Source organism: Watersipora subatra, chromosome 11 (genome assembly GCF_963576615.1).
Source record: "Watersipora subatra chromosome 11, tzWatSuba1.1, whole genome shotgun sequence".
In the NCBI taxonomy this organism is placed as follows: Eukaryota; Metazoa; Bryozoa; class Gymnolaemata; order Cheilostomatida; family Watersiporidae; genus Watersipora; species Watersipora subatra.
In genome coordinates, this window is record NC_088718.1 from 35,269,827 (window position 1) to 35,291,374 (window position 21,548).

A 21,548-nucleotide genomic window follows, 5' to 3' on the forward strand; every position below is an offset into this window, starting at 1 on the left:
AAACCGAAACAAGCAAACGCTCAAAACACATGGACATTATCAAGTATCATTACATACGCCAGAGAATCATGATCAACCACGTTTGAGCCAAACATTGTTACACCAATCATATGGTGCCTGACATTTTCACAAAACCACTTTGTCATGATTGATTCGAGAAACTCAGAGACATGCTAAGACAGCTAGGTGTACCGTAGGTCGTTAGACCTTTGGCTGGTTAGATAAATTAGTTAGCAGTATCTTACATTGTTATTAATTTGTATTCCCTGATTAAAATTTTACAACGAAGGGGGAGTATTGCCAATAATAGTTTTGGATTTTTCATTATACATGGCTTTGTATGTTTTGTTTTGGAATTGTCTTATTTTGTCATCGGTACCTCCCCATAATGCTTTGTAATATTCGCTTTCCTTCACCGTGCTAAAGGCTTTAGTATAATAAAATTATAGCTACTTTCAATTCAAGAATTACAATATTGCATTGGTAAAGACTATAAAGCACTTGATGACTCTACTTGCTGAGCAGAAGGAAGGCGCTGCAGTAGTGGAGAGCAGACTACCAACTAATAGTTGAGTAGGATAACAATATAACGAAAGGATGATCAGTAGATTCAATTGTATGTATAACTTGTTATTGGCATTGGTGATCATCAACAAAATGATGTTTTTGGTTACATGTTAAACAGGAAAAAAGCAACAAACAAATGGAAAGACAGAAACTGTATTGTATTCTAATAGTTGATAATCTAATAGTATTGCAAAAAAGTCAGGATAATGAATTGTAGGTTGTAGTAACAGAAAGTTCACAAACTAAAAAATACGATGGTGGGTGTAGTCATAGAGTTATCTCCCCCTAGAGTGATAACTTTGCCTTCAACGACACGAGCGTTTCCGGTGCCGACAAGGAGCGTTTAGGCCACACCCCTTTTTTGTGCTAGTCAATCGTAGTGATTGACAGAACAATAACATCAGCCATGAAAATGATCATGAAGTTTTACAGTTAAGATAGTAATTATTGTTCATATTAAAGAAATTATGATTATAGTTTATTACTCTAATATATGCTTATTATTTAAAGCAATTCAATACCTACATGACTTGCAAAGGCACTGAATAGATAGTGTTAAGTAAGTGAGTTAATGCAATCAGTTACTCTAATGATATACAGTGCCCCCCACATGGGGGGCTGTATATCATTGGTTACTCATAGATAAGATAGATAGTCATACTGGGGTTGCATTACATTGGTGTGATGGGAAGCTAATCGACTGCCATCAACTGAAAGTATTGACATTATATGGTGATAGAGTGATTCATTAACACCACAGTCCACAAACAGCCCTTGCATGTAATATTAGATTTCAATACATATCAATCAAATACATAGACTAGCTTGAAGCAAAGATGTCCACTGGTTAGTGGACATCTTTGCTTGATGTAAGCAAGCAAAAAGTTTGAAAGTTAGAGTGGCAAATGTTGTTATATGTTAAATAAAAATAAATTATACTTAATTACACGAAATTATAATTATATAAAAATAAAATAGACTTTTTTATTATCTTATTTATTAAATAATTTTTTATTGCAATCATAGCTAAACAAATTATATTTAGCCATTACTTGCTAATTATTTTACATTTAAACACATTTACAGTTTTATTTTTTTTCCTAATTTATTTCAACAAAACACTTCTTTCATGATATGAAATTTAAAAGTTGTAGTTGTTTGAAAAAGCTTGAAAACCTTTACAGCTGTTTTCTTTTTCCTTTTAATTTATTTGAACTGCTTAAAAATATTTTCTCATGATATGGAGTTTAAAAGTTAGAATGGTAAATGTTATATAAAAATAAATTTTCTGTCCAAAGTCTTTTTATTACTCGGGCAACTCGAATAGTACAGCTCATAGTTGATGGCAGTCGATTATATATATATATATATACATATATATATATATATATATATGTATGTATATATATGTATATATGTATATATATGCACGTTTATACATAGATATATGAAACATACAATGGAGTGTATAAACCTTTTAAAAGAAATTGATTTTCCGATAAATTAATTTGCCCAGGGGGGTTTGATATAGTCCTGAAAACTCGCCTGCGGAAGGGCTAGGCTTCTTCCTTCCACAACATTAATTCGCTGTTGTATATATAACAAGACCTGTTAGCCAGTTCCCTGGCTTTCATGCGAGCTACCTTTTGTATTACTGGCTAATGATAGAAAAGCTGGATTTCACAATAAATAGTAACTTCTTCGGATATTCACATAAATACTGGGTTTCCATGCTCGAATAGATTTGAAGTTATTTTCACCCTAAACTTATCAAAATGGTACAAGCTGAACGAATTCGACGCCATTTTGCTTCGTAAAATTTTGGCGAAAGCATTCGCTATTAGACAACTAATTGACGTCACAGAAACGCTCACTGTAAAAAGATTAGAATTGATAATACTCAGTTAAACTGTACCCAGTGGGAGTAAATTGGTTCGGCGCATTTCATCACACTACCACCAAGGTTTACTTTAATTAGTAATGCTAATGATAAGTTGCTCATGTGACAATAATGAGATATTTACTTTTTTATTTATTTTACTAACTTATTTATTAAATAACTGAACCTACTGATTGTACTGGTCTCTCCTGCACTGGTTCTGACCTTTTTCTAGGCTTAACTCATCTAGCATAGAAAATTCGTTTATTAAAAGCAAATGTCAATTATGCAACCTTTGAAGAAATAACTGTATAGCGAATAGTGAATTTTCTTGCTATTTTGTAATACAAAGGGATATTAATATTAAAAATTTTGATCAGGTATCTTGGCTGAGTTAGTACAGCAAGTGTACGAAGCATGAACTGAAAAGTGACCAGAAAGTGAGCCTACTTTAACAAGTTATGTTTTGAAGAGTACATCACTAGTCTTAGAAAGATGAATAAAGTGTAACTCCGAATCGGTAAAATGTTAAAGTGTGAATTCATTAGAAGAATGGAAACCCAGTGATTATGCCACAATAACTACACATCAAAAGTCGCAATAGCATTGTTTTGTCTTTGTTATTTTATTTTGTTTCTAACATTACCGCGTTAAGAAATCAACTAAACAGCTTGTTCTTCATTCCTACTGTGTTGGTTAGGTAAGGCATGACGTGTGAGAAAAAAAATTTGTTCATCGTGACTCACCAGTTGAGAGGGTCATGCGGCCTAGCCTATCTTGACAAGCTGTTGTTTTTGCGTAGTTGTCCCCCCGTCGAGCGGCGAGCAACAACAGCTTGTCACAAGACGTACTGCACCTGATGCATGAGCTGCACTTATAAGGAGTTATTCTCTTCCGTCTACGCGGCTTGGTTGCGATGTTATGTCGGTCGCTCCATTGGTAATCATAACGAATTTTGCGCAAAAATTTATGTAGAAAAAATAAGATTATAACGTTTAACCAGCGACCAGTCTCTGCGGTAAACTTTAGTAGAACTTGAGAACTTGGGTAACAACAGCGACTAAACATGTCGTTATTTGTGCGCTCAGTCAGTTTTATTTCTATTTTTGTATCAGTCAGTTTTATTTGTTCTAATGGATTTTATTTTAAGTTTATTTTATTCTTAAATTCTACTTAAGTTTATCACAAAAACTGGTCTTTGGTTAAACGTTGTAATCTTGTTTTTTTTCTACATAAATTTTTGCGTAAAATCCGTTATGATTACCAATGGAGCGACCGACATAACATCGCGGCCAAGCCGCGTAGACAGAAGAGAACAACTCCCTATAAGTGCAGCTGATGCATCAGGTGCAGTACGTCTTGTGACAAGCTGTTGTTGCTCGCCGCTCGACGGGGGGACAACTACGCAAAAACAACAGCTTGTCAAGACAGGCTACATGCGGCCACGCATTTAATTTTGCAAAATTAAACCATAACTGTCACGAACAACTTTTATTGTATTTACTAGGTAAATCAGACACGCTGATTCCGATTTTGTACTCAAAATAAAGATTAGTCCACTAACCTTCAAAGTCATTTAGGCTTTTTTAAAGCGTTTCAATATCCGTTTCGAAAACAACACAATCGGCATTACAAGCTCCGCCCATAAATATGTGACGAAACCTAGCTTTTTCAGAAACGGAAGTTAGGAAAGTTTAGTCCGATTTAAAATAATAGAGATGGGTGTCTTAAAACCCATTATTGTCTAAATCCAGCCTGTAAAATAATTTCAGTTTTTTATGAAAGGGATATAAACTATTTAAAATTGCTCGCAGCTTGTTACTTGACGTTTAAATGGGCTGGACGCCGAGAAAAAGGAGCTCAAAAAGCGCGGTTTTATCACGAGCTAGCGTTGTTATCGCGCTTTTTAAATACGCAATGCTGAATAGCTTATCTATCTTTCAGAAAAAACTGTTATTATTTTTAAAGCTGGATTTAGATATTAATAGATTTTAAAACACCCATCTCTATTATTCTAAATCGGTCTAAACATCTTTACGTAACTTCTGTTCCTAAAAAGCTAGGTTACGTCAAGTATTTATGGGCGGAGCTTGTTATGCCGATCGTGTTGTTTTCGAGACCGATATTAAAACGCTATAAAAAATCCTTTATTACTCTGAAAGTTAGTGGCCTAATCTTTATTTTGATTACAAAATCGGAATCAGCATGTCTGATTTACCTAGTAAATACGATAAAAGTTGTTCGTGGCAGTTATGGTTTAATATTTGCTTTTACGGCGTGTGACTTGGTGAGCATACCTTGATTTGAAATTGAAACTTGGAGTTGTACTGTTTGTGACTGCGAGAGCAGCTAACTCTAGAGAGCAGCCTATAACAAGTCAATAACAACTCCAGCATCAATAGCAAGGCTGAACTTGAACTAATGGGGATTGCAACCACAAGTTTTGTACCACACATAGAAACACTGAGCTATACAGTAATTAACAATCTGTTGCTCTTATATATAGCATATCGCATACGCACGCTAAATGAGCACTTTTGATTATTATTAACTAATATTCCCTTTTGCTTTTGTTATTTTTTGAAATAGTTTAAAAACTAATATTTTTGCTACTATAACCTGTTTTTTTAATTTTTAAGTCTGTCATTACAAATCTATTTCCGGTTTTTTGTAAGGTTCCATTGCTGAATCGGTAAAGGTTAATACTTTTCATGCAGACAATTGTATTATCTCGAGTAAGAATAGCCTCTACATTTTCTTTCCGTTCTGTCAGACGAAGTACCAAACAAAGACAGCCGATATTTCATTTTTACATTTGCACTACTACTATCAGGACTTGAACTCATGGGGATTGCAACGGCAAGTTTTGTACCACACATATAAACACTGAACTATACAGTAATTAACAATCTATTGCTCTTATACGTATATCGTATACTGTATGCGCACGCTAAATGTGAATTTTTGATTATTATCAACTAATATTACTTTTCGCTTTTTTTATTTTTTGAAATGGTTTAAAAACTAATTTTTTGCTACTGTAACCTGTTTTTTTTTTAATTTTTAAATGTGCCGTAGCATATCTATTTCCGGTTTATCGTAAGGTTTGATTGCTAAATCGATAAAGGCTAAGACTTTCCCTGCGGACAATTGGATTATCTCGAGTAGGAGTAGCCTCTACATTTTCTTTTCGTTCGATCAGATGAAGACAGTGCGATATCTCATGTTTACATTTATAACAGTATTGAAAGGTACCAGTATCGTCGTATTCAATGTTTTAATAGATAGCTTCTGCTGGAACAGTAACCTTTTTTATACACACTTCTATGCACAAATTGTTATTGTTAGTTCAACATGTTCAGGATTTTTATTTTATTTTCTCAGTTTGTTTTAATTGTATCATTCCCAAATCATCTTTTATTGTAATTTTACCAAAACAGACTTAATTTAGCTATTGCTTGCTAATTCCTCCCCTTTTTCTTTTAAACACTTTTATAGTTGTTTTATTTGTTTCTTAATTTATTTGACCTGCACAAAACATTTTTTTCATGATATGAAGTTTAGAAATTACAGTTATACGGGCATTCAACTAGTATATCTATAAACTAAAATATTTGTCTAGCTATAACTATTAAAAGTTAAGAATGCTATACTAATTTCATGCTGGATTTTACCTCGGAACCTCCTGTTTGCCAGGAAAATATCTTATCAATTAAGCTACACAAAATTGATGGATTCATTGAGCAATATATGTTGCTATGTGGGTGAAAATACGCATACCACTCTGTGTGGCGCAACATGAGTTTATGCTCACTCTCACGGCTCTTATTAGGAATTACTCAAAGTGTTAGGTTACTCAAATTAGCCATTGGCAACGGCCAGGCTAATGGCAAGTGGTAAGCAACTACATTACCTGTCCCTGATTATAAGCTGATTTTTAACACCCGTGCAACGCCAAGCATTCCACGTGTATATATAAATACAATTGGTATTGCAATTGATATTGGATTATTGTTTGCAATATGAAGCTATTAGTTCCATTTTGATTTAGTTTTACATCACTATATTTTCATATTGACCACTTTCATGCAACAGACTGTAAATACTGCACTTATTTTATATATAAATAAATATATTTCAGATATCTTATTAATATATCAATTGTCTCTATTTAATGCAGAAAGATTTTGGTTCCTAATTACAAATTCTATCGACATGGAATTTCACAGATTGCATTACACATTTATGTACATAGGTAGCCCATGTACATATACGTAGGACTAATTTCTGACTATTGTTTTTATCACAATAAAGTTTTCAATACCTTGAGCCAAAATATGGAATGGATAGTTAACGTAAATTATCAACAAACAGTATAAAAGATTAAATGTTTGTATCCAAAAGCTAAAAACATTATTATAATTCTATTGTCTGCAGAGAAGCAATATCAATTTGAAGTCATTGTCTTTATTCTCTGCACAATACTTCTATAACCATCAAACTCTATGATGAATGGAGCTGTCAGCTTTTTCAGCATTGTGCGTTTGTTGAATTCACTCTCATCTAAAATAAGAGTTGTGTAATGGTTAACTGACAACACAAGATAATATTGCATAACAGTAGATGATAAATTTACACACTGTGGTTTAAACAATCTTTTTTTGTGATTTCAAACATACCGTGAAACCTCTAAGTAAACAAATAGAAGGTGAAGTTCAAAACCTTTAATTGAACGCCACCTTTATTTGAATGCCATCTTTATTCGAGCGTTACTATGGAAGAAGGTTTGAAAAATAGAGCTCGATCCTTTAATTGAACGCCACTTCTATTTGACTGATACTATTTGACATTCTTAATCTTTGCGAGCCCATAATAGCAAGTGATTAGTAGAAAGTGTCCACAAATCGTACTAATAATTACTTGATTACATCAATAGAAATTTATTCGTTTGTGGTTTCTTTTTGTATCAAAGTCTATTCTAACTCCAAGTCTTTAGGTTTCTTCGTTGTATATTAGAAAAAGTTTTCACATTTACAATGGAATCTGTGTTTCTACGTATTTTAAGGCTACACGTTGAGGCTATTTTGATTTCACGCGAATACTCTTTATTTGCACTAGACGTTTTTATTCAAAATAGCATCGCGTAAAGTTTTGCCCTGCTAAAAATTGTTCGGATACTAATACCGACTAGCTCAGCTGTGCAGAATAGGATTTGAGGTCCAAAAACACTGTGAAAGGTATGGAATAGCCGGAAGAATATGAAATGGTTTCAAGCAAAAGCAACAATCAGAAAGCAACTGACCAAGCAAACAATGCTAACATTTTTGTTTTAAAAGTGTTAATATTTGTCTTAAAATGTTAATTTTTGTTGCTGCATGTATTATAATTATGGTTTGTTTAAGTCACTTGTCCTCGAATATATATTTGTAGCATTTGACAAATTATTATTATTATAAAACTTATAAATTTTCATATTTGTAGCATATTATTTGATAACATGATTGCGATAATCTGAACTCAGCTTACAATGGGTCGAGGCTGATAATTCCTGTTCTATTGCACATAAAAGCCAGGTTGAGCTGCAAACTGTATTAAACATATCATTATTAAATTAAATTATAGCAAACGTGTCGATGAGCTCAATGATATTTTCTGCAATCTTGTTAAATATAGTTATAAAATAAAAATATACTTTCAAATTTAAAATGAAATAAAATACTTAAAAGCTCCAAAAAATGGCAATGCAGGCTATAAGATCATCGTAGGTTAATTGCCAGCAACAAATATCAACTGGTAGAGACAAGTATCAGCTTCTTCGTGCATATTTATTTAAATCTACCACAAGTTGGAAATAAGTTAGCAAATTTCTTGCCTCCAAAAGAGTTAATGTCACACCGCCCAAAGAAGAGTGCAAAATATGGGCGGCATTCGATTAGCCCGCGCAAGAGTTAGATTTATCTTCTCAACATCCTGACAAGGTGTTTGAAAACTACAATGCTACCCTTTATTTGAACGTCACTTCTAATAAAGTGCCATTTTAGAAAATGGTTTAAAAATAGAGCGCCATGGCGTTCAAATAAGGTTTTACGGTATATCGAGTTTTAGCAACACTTTCAAGTTATGGAAATGGACAGAAAGATTCATGATCTTTTAGAAATATTGACAGGAAACAGCTGTGATGCAATACAATTATATTAAAATAGCTCATTTTTTGAACTAAATTATTTAAACATTGCCCATTCAATATCCTTCTTCATAAAACCAGAGCCTGCGTAAATATATTTTTAAACATGGCTTTGGAGAATAGCTAACTTTTACGGAAAGTTGGTTTAATTTCCTAGTTGTGTAATGAATTTTTTGCTAGTGCACTCTACAAGATGATACCTACAAGCCGATCTGTGCAATTTTATAACCGCTGATCAACATTTAATTGCGGGATGTATAAATATGGCACACACATGTTTGGTATTTGCGGAATCTGCTTTGACCTTGTGTTATAATTGTCGGTCATTTTGGGTAGCCATATGACCGTATTGATAGTACATAAAGTATTGTTGAATACTGAAATATCATGATTATATTGTTATAAATTACAATTTTAAAATGCTGTCAGTTAATCTTTGAATGTTGCATAGGCAGCAAGCATTAGTGGGCTAGTGGATTATATATCAAGTAAGGATAAATCAGTATGAATCAAGCGAGGTTCTCTAACTATTAATTATTTTAGTAATTATCTTTGAAGCTTACGGATTTATAAAATATATTTCACACGCGTGAACAATAGAAATTGATCTTTATTTCTAGACTAGATTTAAATGCTTAAAATGTAAAAATGTTATGTATATGCATTATATAATTTTTATATATAATATTATAATTACATAATTATGTAATTCATATATATAATGCATAAAATATACTAGGCCTATTTTATAATATTTTTATATCTTGGTGTGATCATCTGCTGCAATCAGGTTTGTTGTAGGTCAGATGGAGGTCTGATACATCCAATAAGTGTGTCTGATAGTATCTAATACTTACTATCTATATACATTTTTGGTTTGGTTTTCTGTATGTCCACTATGGAAACTAACTTCTAATTCAACCTGTCTAAATTGTGCTTATGGTATTTTTTGCTACACCCCTAGGTTTCAGGTTTAAAAGATTTTGGGGCGTATTGTTCATTAGGAGTGTTAGGGCCCAAAAACAAATTTCTGTAGATGAAAATGATTTTAAATACGATCATAATGAGATAACTATGACCAGTATCTTTGGCTTTAAACCCATTACACTCAGTTTACTAGACTGATACAGCTGAGCTAATCAACCACCTTCTAAAGCCTCAAAATATTAGAAACAAAGACTGATTATTTATATCTTTGTTTCATTTATATTTTTAATTCCTGGAATAAAAGAATAAAAACTAGATATTCTAATTGTATTTGTCACCTGAGCACTACCAGACATGTCTGCTTGCAAACCATTATATGACCAATGTTTAAGTTTGACTTGAGAGGCTTATGAACTTAATGAGGAAGAATGTACATTCATACTAGCGGATTTATGGCTGCAGCTGCAACCAACCAGATAAGAGACATGTGAAGTTAGTAATTTGAAATTTAATTTCAAATTAAAAAAGAAAAAAGACAAAAAAAAGAAAAAAGACATCTTTTTCTTTTGAGCGTTTTAACAAAGATCAATTTTGCGGATTTTATTTTAAGTTCATTTGGAGATTTTACGCTTTCGATGGGACATGGCCAAGCGGGTGTTTGGTAAAACTTGATATTTTGCAAAACTTTATAAAAGTCGTTAACAAAAATATTTTGCTGCGGATGATGATAATAATGATGCCTAAGAACTACTAAAAGTTGATGTTTGTCTCTATGGCTTGGAATGAAGCGATATTCTACAGCGATAAAAACCGTGTCCATGGCCGTTGGGCAAATAACTTTTCAAATAAATGATGTTGAGGTCGAGTTATCTGAAGCAATTTATCATTGCGTTGGAACTGACCAAACAAATCCGTTCGAGTTAACCTTGTGTTTGAGATGAAATGTTACATTTTATCCGAGGGTGAGTTATCCGAGTTGGACTGTACTTGGCCGTGAAAAATTCCCAAAAAGTTGGGGCGGCTCAGTCGCCCCAGGGAATACAGGTTTTTTGATAGTCCAAGAAACAAATGGCAGCAAGCGATCAAATTGCATTATCGACCTTGCCCACACCATTCTACCTGTGGTTCACAATTACAAACTAGTCGCAAATTGAATTTTTTTTTATCGGTGAACTGAACCTGAGGAATCTAAATATGTTTGTTCCACTGCATATATTTTCACATCACTATTTTTTCGCACACATCAGAGCTGCGAAATTAAGTTGCTGCGAAGTTTTACTCTGTATGCTACTCACGAAACTAAATACTAGCGAAATATAAGTGTCCTAGGGTTAAATACGATCATAATGAGATGACTAAAACATTGACTAGTATCTTTGACTTTAAACCCATTACACTCTGTTTACTAGACTGACACTCTAAGCAACTGAGCTAATCAACCACCTTCTAAAGACTCAAAATATTAGAAATAAAAACTGATTATTTTTAATATTAACTTCCAATAAAAAAAACTAAAAATTGTTGTTGTATTTTTTCACATGAGCACCACCAGGTATGCCTGTTTGCAAACCTTTATATGACCCTGCTTGTAAACCTTGTATAAGTTTGACTTGAGTGGCTTATGAACCTAATGAGGAAGTACATACATTCATGCATTGTAGATTTATGTCTGGAGCTGCAACCAATCAGATAAGAGACGTGTACGAGTTAGTAATTTAAAATGTAATTTCAAGAATAATAAAAAATAAAATCTAAAAATTGCACAGAACACTTTCACAGTACCGTTTAAAAGAGTGGGACAACATCCTTAGAATATAATAAAATCTGCCTTTAGTATCTTCTAGGGAGTCTTCCTTTCAGTAGTAAATTCACAGAGTTTTTTCGGACAAAGTAATAAGAAACTTCTATTAAACTTTTATAAGATTAGTGAGTTATAATTACAGAAGCAAGTTTTAAATGTGCTCTTGAGTTTCAAACACTTCCAAGTTTTTTTTACCTGTGTCCATTATGCGGGTTCGGCTACCATAATCCTCAGACATCATTGTACAGAACTCTCCAACGGAGGTTTCAATGGAGAACGGCACGATGACAAAACTATCGGTGCTCAACTGCAACTTGGCTAAATCTCTGCCTACGCTTGCTAAAATGAGACCCAGCAATGTAATAACTACTAACAGAAAATATACTTTCAGAAGCTTCTGACTGAGTAGTACATCACCATATCTGAATTTTTTCAGTACACAGAATTCTGGTATTAGTGAAAGATATTTATTGATGCAACCAAATGAAAAAAGATTATAGGCTACACATCTGATTTTAATTAATAAGAGTATAATCAAAGTATTATACTGAATAAAAAAACAGATGGTGATAATATCAAACATGAGTTATAACATAGAAACTGAATATTAAATTTAGCGACATAACAACGTAGCATCTAAGACAACTATTAGATTGCTACTCAAAATACACTGACTGTTCTCTAACAGTTAGCAGATGCTGTCAAAACTATTGAAGTACTAAATTTAATTACAAAAAGTAAATTTAATCAAACTCTTCATCATGGCTTACTTCCAAAAGGTGGCTTGCTTGCGGGTGAGTCATAGGAAAAATTCCCAATAACAGGTAAGTCATCAGTAGCGGATCGAACAGCGGGCTTGGGCACTTTTGGGAGGTGTGAACCTAGACATTTAGATCAGACTCAATTGGTAATAGATTCTAATGGATCAACTAATATAATAAAAATGTTCTCTACATGGCCTAACAAATCTTAGAAAAACCTTTTAATCATGGTTTTTGAACTTATTAAAAATACTTACAGAGGTTTAAATCTAACTAATATTATAGCATAAGAATGAACATGTTATATACTTGCAACTATAACTAATGAATTGCTAAGATAATATCATGATTAGTTATTGTTAAATTTGCAGGCAACTCAGCACGGAACTTCACCTCATATTAAAACATAATACAGTACAAGTTAACTCAAAGTTAACTCAATTTTTAAGCAAATCAAAGTCTAATGTAAAGTTACCAAGATGGGAGATGAGAGCAAGTCTGCAAACAATGCAATTAATTAAATAAGATTAGGTATGCTAATTAAGTTTTTATATAGTAACATTAAGTTTGAATATTTAATTAAAAGTTTAATATAATACAAAAATATTATCGTGAAAAGTTTAATATAATACATTCATATCACTCAGCTGGGAGCTCAGAAATTTGGATAAGAATTAAAATTAGGTTACAATCAGGCTTGGGGCCACTAGCAGTGCAGTGGGCACTGCACGGCACTATGCACTGCACTAGTGCAGTTCACTAGTGCAGTGCATAGTGCCGTGCAATCTAAAAAGAGAAATGTCTAGTGCAATGCTAGTGCAAATTTGACATGAGTCCCTGGGTGCACTAGTGCAAGTGCAGTGCTTAGTGTGACATGGTATGTACTAGTGCAGTGCCTAGTGCGGATTAGAAAATTCCCATAGACGCACTAGTGCAAGTGCAGTGCACAGTGCAACATAAAATGCTCTAGTGCAATGCCTATTGCGGATTGGAAACTTTTTCATAAATGCATTAGTGCAAGTGCAGTGCCTAGTGCGACATAGTATGCACTAGTCTAAACTAGATCTAAACTAACTGACGCCAACTTTGAAAGGCTAATGTTCCTTCGGTCTAATAAACATCTTCTCTGAACAATATTGCTTATCAATTTTGCCATCAATATGACTAACTGTTTACATGATACTGGTTTATCCAAGGGTAGATTTTCTTGTTGTACATAGTACATTTATGTAATAAGAAGTGAATTCTTCCATTCCATGCTTGCTTAGTATATTTAGTTATTGCAATTGTAATACATTGCACTATTTGATATCTGTTGTCATCTGCACTATTTAATATTGAGCATTATTGTAGGTCTATGGTTTGTTTGAAATTTTAGGTGAGGCTAGTTTATTTGACAAATACATGGCTGACATCCTTTGCACGGCTATAATTGTACTATTGCAGTGGATAGCAGTAGATATCTGTTGATTAGCAAGCAATTCTTGCAGCTGCTATAGCAAAAAAGCTCATTGGTCTAGTGCCTAGTGAAGTTTAATAGTGAAGTGCCTAGTGCATTTATGATTTTACACTGCATTAGTGCTAGTGCAATGTCTAGTGCACAAGAATTTTTGCTATTGCAGTGCCTAGTGCATTTTTGACTTCACTTATCGATGCACTAGTGCTAGTGCAGAGCCTAGTGCACCTTACTGTCGTCTAGCCAGCAAATAGTGCAGTGCGCTCAATACTCACTAGTGACCCCAAGCCTGGTTACAATATTACTGTAGTATTGAGTTTTGGTGAAACCACTAGTTGTATTAACCATTCTGACCTAGTTTTACTGCATCATTAATGTAGTTCATATCAGAGGTAGCTTCTTCACTCCTTCCTGCAGTTTCCTCACGGGAATTTCTTCCTTTAGTTTTCTCTTGGTGATTGTTTATAGCTTTTTGATGTGAACGCTGAATATAATAGAAGTACAATTGTGTTGATATATAACAATCCATCAAAGCTATCCAAACATAATTTGCACTTAACAAATATCTAATATATAATGAGCTATTGTGTAAGTAGAACAAGAAGAGTAAAATATTAGCGTAAAACCAAAACAATTTATTTATATACCAGGTGAATACCCAACATTGCACACGTAATACAAAGTTTTTGCACAAAAAAATCATTTGATTTTATAGGGTGTACAAAAAACTCTGAGATTATATATATATATACATAAATATATATATATATATATATATATATACAATGTATTAACCCTTCGGTGAAGGAAATGACAAAAATTTCGTTTATCGGTTTCGTGGGGAAACGACTTTGATGTCGCTTACAGTAGATGGTTATAAAGCTGTCGCGTAATAACAATAAAGAAAGGATATAAATGCTGGTAAGACTTAAATATTATCGACAAGATGTTGGCCGGTGAACTAGAATATAAAACAATCATCTGAAAGGCGTTGCTTTGTGCTAAAAGCTAAAAAAATCGCGACTTTTTTGAAAAGTTGGAAAAACCAGGCAACATACAGCTCGACGTTCAGAATGGAAAAATAAAGATTTATTTGGTACCACGATTGTTAGTGATCTTTTGTTTGATCAATATGATAATAATTTTGATGATGGTAGTGATGTAAACTGAAAACTTTGAATATACAGAGAAAAGTGATGAATATGGTAGCTCGGACGATGACGATACTACTGGCATCGGACTCTTACGAAAGAAATGCTTCCAAGCACTTCAAACATAGACAATTGTACATAGTCGTAGTTTTTTTGTAGTAGTACACATGTAAATGAATTTTTATGCACAAAAGGTTTTTATTAACATAAATAAACTTCAGTTTGAGCTATGTATGTTCATAGAATATCAATTTTATTGAATTTTCAAAAATAAATTACATGATTTGTGGTTGTTTTTGTGAGGCTTTTACCCAGCCAAAGGGTTAAGTACTGTAAACTTTAAAAACTGTTTACTACTTAAAGTTTTATGGTTGTTACCATTCATAAGGTAAAACACTTTCATCAGGTAGCACTTGACTCGCAATGCTGTTACATAAACAAATTAAAGTATTATATATTGTTAGCTTTAATCTTTAGGCTACTTGATGTGTTGTTGCATACAGTCACATGAGCTCTAGATCGTTTCAGTCTTAATTAATGAATAGTAACAATCATGAAACATTAAGTAGTAAGTAGTTTTTAAAGTTTACAGTTCTTAATATATTTTATAAAAGTGCTCTATTTTAAAATTGAGCGTTCTACTTCTAGTGAACTGCAACCTTCTTCTTCGTCAGTAAATAAATGTACCGTAAAACCTCTATTTGACCACCACTATGAGAAAAGGGTTGAAAATAGAGCGCCACCCTTTATTTGAACGTCACCTCCATTTGACCGCCACTTTGACTATTTTTGATCTATGAACCCATAATATCAAGTGATCAGTAAAGAAATGTCCACAAAATCGTAATAATAATGAACCGCTCACATTAATAACAATCAATTCTCTCGTTGTCCAACTCCAGAGCTTTTCGCTTTTCTTCCGTTACAACTTTAAAAGTAACACCATAGAAATAATTAATATCTGTCCCAGGCTAATAGTAGTTCCTTGTTAAATGCGGTCTTAATATTTTGAGGAACATGCATATAAAAACGGTTTGCAAGTTTTGGGCCAAAGGTTACGTTTAGCGAGCAAACTTTTACGCATTGACTTTGTGTTAAATGCAAAGCCTAAAAGTTTTGCTCTCCCAAAAAATTGTTTGGACGCTAATATCGGCTAGTTCAGCAGTGCAGAGAGTTAAGATCAGAAGATATTGTAGAAGGTATTGGACAACTAGAACATGTTTAAAAGCAGCAATCTTTTAAAACGTAAATTTTTATTTCTTTAGTGATATAAGTACGGTTTGTTTATGTCACTTGTTCACGAATATATATTTGTATCATTTGACAGATTATCATTATATAACCTATAAACATGCAGATTTGTAGCATGTTATTTAATAGCATCCTTGCGACTATCTTAACACGGCTTACAATGGATCGATGCTCATGACTCTACTTTTATTGCACATAAAAAGCTAGTTTTGGCTGCAAACTGTAGCAAACATGTCAATGAGTGAAATGAGCTATTATGCAACACTATTAAATATAGATATAAAATAAAAATGTTTTCAAATTTAGAATGAAATAAAAATTGAAAATTCCAACAAATGGCAAAGAAGGACACAGACTATAATATCATCGCAGGGTAATTGCAAGCAATAGATAGATATCAACTGGTAGAGATATTTCTCAGTTTCTCGATGCATATTTATTAGATCTTTGACAAGTTGGAGGTAAGTTAGCAGATTTATTGCATCCAAAGGGTTTAATATTGCTCCACCAGAAAAAGACAGCAAAATATAGGCGACATTCGCTTCGCCCGTAATAGGGCTAAGTTTATCTTCCGAAAATTCTGACGAGCCATTTGAAAAATAGACCGCTAGCCTCTATTTGAACGCCGCCTCCAATTGACCGCCACTATAGCGGAAGGGATAAAAAATAGAGCGGCACGACATTCAATTAAAAGTTTTACGGTATATATATATATATATATATATTGAAATGTATCATACTTAGAACTAAAATCAGAGTGCTCAACATAGGATGGAGCAGTATAAATTGGAAAATTAAATAGTTCACTTATCTTTTTTTCATCTACTGACAGTTTCTTGCTAGTGCCATCCTCCGGCTGTAGAGTTGAAGTCTACAGCCGGAGGATTGCACTCGCAAGAAACTGTCAGTAGCCGAAAAAAAGATAAGTGAACTATTTAATTTTCTAATTTATATATATTTTTCAAAGTCTGTCCGTGTGTCATCATATGTCGTGTGTCATATATCTGTCGCTTTTCCGGCTATAGATCTTAAAATCTTGGTCCACCACAATCTGATAGATTTGAACTCACGATGGCTTTCTCATCGAGGAGGGTGTCATCCGGATGCTCTACCACTGAGCTATAACACCATAGCGATCATTTACGTTTTCATATAAAATATACAGCCTGCTCGTGCTAATTATTTTAGCCTTAATTTTTTCACCAAAGATTTTGAGATTTGTTTGCTTCGGAGCTTGAACATAAATTCGGCTCTCGACTAAACCTAAGCATGCGCATTGCAATTAGCAAAGCTCCAGAAACGCTTGGAAACGGATAAGTATTGTACGCTTCGTAAATTCTTTACAAAAAGGGAGAAACCATGTGGAACGACGCCTCCTTTACCGAAGAAATTTGCTAGGGAGTTAACCCTTCTAGTCGAGTTACCCTAAATTGTTGTGGAGGATAAGTCTCCTTTAAACATGTAAAGTAAACAGGCCATTGCTGTTTATATTTTATTTTTCCTACGATTTTGGATGCAACTATCTGTTGCATTTTTTGCTGCTCCATTATCTATTTTTGCAATTTTTAGTATTGTATTTTAACCTTTAATACTTTGGATGGTTTAAAAGCCAAACATACAAAATGTTTTTACTTTTGCTTTCTTTTTCCAGTATCATAAATATAAAACATTTTATTAAAATTAAACACGATCTATATATACCCGTTTCTATTTATAGTATGCAGTATACAGTACGGATTATGGTGTAAAATGTTGAAAACATACTTTACCGAAGTATATCTCCGAATTTACCCAAGTTTTTCCTCATCTTGGAACGGATTAAAATCTACATAATTTTATTTTAATGGGAAAAATTGTTTCGGATCTTGAAAAACTCGGTTAGCAGCACTAGAACAACCTAACACATAACCTAACCTGACAGGTAACACATAACAACCTTTTGGAACGATTATGTTCAATAACTGAGGTTCCACTGTATGTTACTAAAAGCTATTCATTGCTGAAAGTTATGAACTTTTAAATTTACAGTGGTTTGAAAACATTTACAGTTGTTTTATTTATTTTTAATTTAGTTGTCCTGCACAAAACCTTTTCCTCATGATATAAAGTTTAAAATTTACTGTTTGACAAAGTTTGAAAACTTTTACAGTCGTTTTTATTTTCTCTCCTAATTTATTTCAACTACAGAAAATACTTCTCTCATGATAATATGCAGTTTGGAAGTTAGAATGGTAAATGTTGTTATATGTTAAGGATAAATCAATTTTCTGTCCAAAGACCTTTTATTACCCAGGCAACGTCGGGTGGTTCAGCTAGTATATATATATATATATATAGTATATATATATATATACTATATATATATATATAATATATATAATATTAGTTATCATTCAGTTAGTTTATAGCTGAAATTAAAACTATATATTTATGAATGACAATTCTTTACCTGGTTGTAGTAAGCAAAATCGTCAAGGCTGTACTCAGGTCTGGGAACAACATTTGTAAGAATTTTAATTTGTCAAAAAATACGTGATGCACATACTGTGCAAGAATAGTTTGAGATTGTCAGCACTATAGACTATGAAAAGTACTTATAAACATCTTCTGTTCCTAGTCATATAAACATACTTTAATAAATCTGCAAGCTACAAGAGGGATTAACAGCCAGAATAATTTGTGACTGAAACATCTAGCAAAACTTAAAAAACATTATTGACAATAATTCAAACTAAGTCTAGAAACAAAACTAGATGGATTTGACAGCGCTGTTTTCTAAAATCTAACAGATTATTTTGCACATTTAGCACACTAAGCAAGTGTTACGTTTCTATGTCCTGTAAAAGGTGATTGACTAGTGGTAAACTATTTTACAATACCTTGAAATGCAGTAAAATGGGGATCACCTTCTGTGGCAAAATGAGCACTCAGCCTGTCTTCTTCAGCGTTCTATAAGAAGCATTTCAGTTTAAGAGTTTTCCAGGTCTTCAACTAGTTGTACAGGAGCAAATCTAATGACAACACAATTCTATTGATGGCTCATACCCTTTTTCGGGTGTAACCACTCCTAATTGGGTTGCCCTAATATAGAAATATATAATATACCAAAAATATAGTGCACAGCTACTACAAACAAACTGTTTTATTACATTTTAGCAAGTCACTATAGTTGCTGAAGTGAGCCAAAGTTATTCAAACATTTTGGTCGATCTACTGCAAATATTATTGTTTAAAGACCGACAGCATCTGTGTTGATTATTTGAATATTGCAGACGAGCTTTTATTCTTGATATTTTTCAACTTTGTACCCATTAAGTACTGTAAAAAGTCTGAAAGCGCCTCCATTCATTTTTGGTGCAAGCTGATTAAATCTGAATTACTTTTTCGAATTATCATCATATGTGTAGATATTGACACAAGCTACTATGGGAAAAGGTATTTGTACATGTAGCATATAAATGAAACTGGTATTAATCAGAACAGCTAGTTATTTTCATCCTATTAAACTTGTAGAAAGCCATATTTTCTCTCTTTCAGCTTATTTGAAAAACTCAAATTACCCATTTAGTAGTTTTTAGCAACTGTATCGATTCTTTAACTACTATAAATGTTATTAGATCATCTTGTGTAAGTTAAACATGTACCTCTAATCCCAGTGTAGAAGAGCCATAGTCATCAGAGCTAGGTTGGCATGGCGGTGGCCAAACTATTGGAGTGTATATATGATCTTCATCTGAAAGTATTAAAAGTTGTCAATTAACCATTTACAAAAGCACATGATGAAACATATCATAGAACCAGAACAAGTTGTATAAAATATATTGTATAATATATAACATATAATATAAAAGATATAATATGTATTCTATATATGTGTTGTACATACACGAAAATATTTAAACAAAGATTCTAATAGTAACCTCAAACTTATCAACCAAAAAAGTAACTTAACTACAAACCAGTGTACAGAGTTTGTACTTCTAATCACTGGCTAGTGTATAGAGTTTATACTCTTGACTAAGAAACTAGTTACACAACTTATACTGCTAATTACTAAATAGTGTACAGAGTTTTTATTCTCAACTCCTCACTAGTGTACAGATATTGTACTAATAACTACCGACTAGTATATAGAGAATGTACTTCTACTTACTGGCTAGTGTACGGAGTTAGAAGTCCTAACTATTTACTAGTATACAGACCTTGTACTCCTAATTACAGTCTACTGTCTAGAGCTTGCATTCCTAACTACTGACTAGTGTACAGAGATTGTACCCCTAACTACTGACTAGTGTACAGAGCTTGTATTCCTAACTACAGTCTAATGTACAGAGCTTGTAATCCTACTACAGACCACAGTACAGAGCATATACTCCTAACTACTGACTAGTGTACAGAGATTGTACTCCTAACTACTGACTAGTGTACAGAGCTTGTACTCCTAACTACAGTCTACTGTACATAGCTTGTACTCCTAACTACTGACTACTGTACAGAGCTTGTATTCCTAACTACTGACTAATGTACAGAGTTTGTACTCCTAACTACTGTACAGAGCTTGTACTCCTAACTACTGACTAGTGTACAGAGTTTGTATTCCTAACTACTGAATAGTGTACAGAGTTTGTACTCATAACTACTGACTAGTGTACAGAGCTTGTACTCCTAACTATTGACTACAATGCTTGCAACTCTGGTTTCTCATCCATATACAGTTCTCCAACTACAAACCGCACGCTGATATAGAATGCTTGTATTATTCTTAACTACTAGCTAGTGTATGAAACCCGTTTTAACTAGAGACCAGTGTGTTAATTTCATGAATAAAGAGTTTATGCATCAACAATACAAAAAGGTAACTTGAGGCTTTGTTACAGTTCTTTGTTATAAAAGTTGAAAGGTGAACAAACATACATGTACATGTAGTAGTATCATTCTCTTTGTCAGCCCTGTCATATTGATTATTATCATCTGTGTTCCCATCAGTTGTCTAAAATTACCAGATATCAGGCTACAGTATTTTACGAGTCATTACGCCCAGCGCCTATCATCTGCCAAGTTGACTCTACTAACTATGATACATGAATTTTAGTTCTTTGTTATGTTGATCATGCTGGATGAGCAATGGCTTTCATAAATAAAATGAAAAATAGCAGAGAATAACCACCTACAACCCTGTCATAAAAATGACTGAAAAATGCTCAAAAGAAAAAGACATGCTTGGACTTTTGTAAAAATGATGCCAGAAGTCATATATTTTGTTTATCAGTGATAAATATGCTGTCGCATCGAGTACTCGTATGTTTGCATAGCATTTAGCGGAAAAAGTTGGACAATTGCTAACCATCTTAACCTACAATATCTGTAAATTATTTAAAACATTTATAGAAATTAATCTGAAGTTATAATTAAAGTTCCATTTGAACAATCAAGAGGAAATACAAAATAAAATAAATGTCAATAGAGAGATGTAACACTACAACTTGAACGCAATAGCCGATGTCATAACTAGAGGGACAAACAAGAAACATGACTGTTGACGTCATTTTTGGAGACGTATTTTTCTTCGGA